Consider the following 864-nt stretch of genomic DNA (forward strand, 5'->3'; position numbering starts at 1 on the left):
AGTGCTTAGAAGTGTGGAGAAAGACTTGTATAAATTGGGTCCCAAATGGGCTAGTAACTCGGAAACATTGCGTTGAACCACTAAATGACTTATCTAGTGTTGTTTGGGGTTAGATTATGTTAGAATACAATAAATTGGATTGATTACAAGTTGTAGAGATGCATGAAAAAAGTGTTTAGAAGTGTGTAGAAAGACTTGTTGAAATTTGGGTCCCAAATGGGCTAAGAACTCGGAAACATTGCGTTGAACCACTAAATGACTTATCTAGTGTTGTTTGGGGTTAGATTATGTTAGAATAAAATAAATTGGATTGATTACAAGTTGTAGAGATGCATGAATAAAGTGTTTAGAAGTGTGTATAAAGACTTGTTAAAATTGGGTCCCAAATGGGCTAAGAACTCGGAAACATTGCGTTGAACCACTAAATGGCTTGTCTAGTGTTGTTTAAGGTTAGAATATGTTAGAATACAATAATTTTGATTGATTACCAGTGCTAGAGATGCATGAAGAGTGTTTAGAAGTGTGTAGAAAGACTTTCTAAAATTTGGGCTAAAATGGGCTAAGAATCCAAAACCATTGTTTTGAAGCATTAAATGGCTTGTCTAGTATTGTTTGGGGTTAGAATATGTTAGAATACAATAACTTTGATTGATTACAAGTGCTAGAGATGCATAAAGAGTGTAGAAAGACTTGTTTAAATTTTGTCCCAAATGGGCTAAGAATCCATAAACATGTCTTTGGAGCAGTAAATGGGTTGTCTAGTGTTGTTTGGAGTTAAAATATGTTAGAATACAATAAATTAGATTGATTACAAGTTTTAGAGATGCATGAAAACTGTTTAGAAATGTGGAGAAAGACTTGTTG

This window comes from Capsella rubella, unplaced genomic scaffold, assembly GCF_000375325.1.
Source record: "Capsella rubella cultivar Monte Gargano unplaced genomic scaffold, Caprub1_0 scaffold_28, whole genome shotgun sequence".
In the NCBI taxonomy this organism is placed as follows: domain Eukaryota; kingdom Viridiplantae; phylum Streptophyta; class Magnoliopsida; order Brassicales; family Brassicaceae; genus Capsella; species Capsella rubella.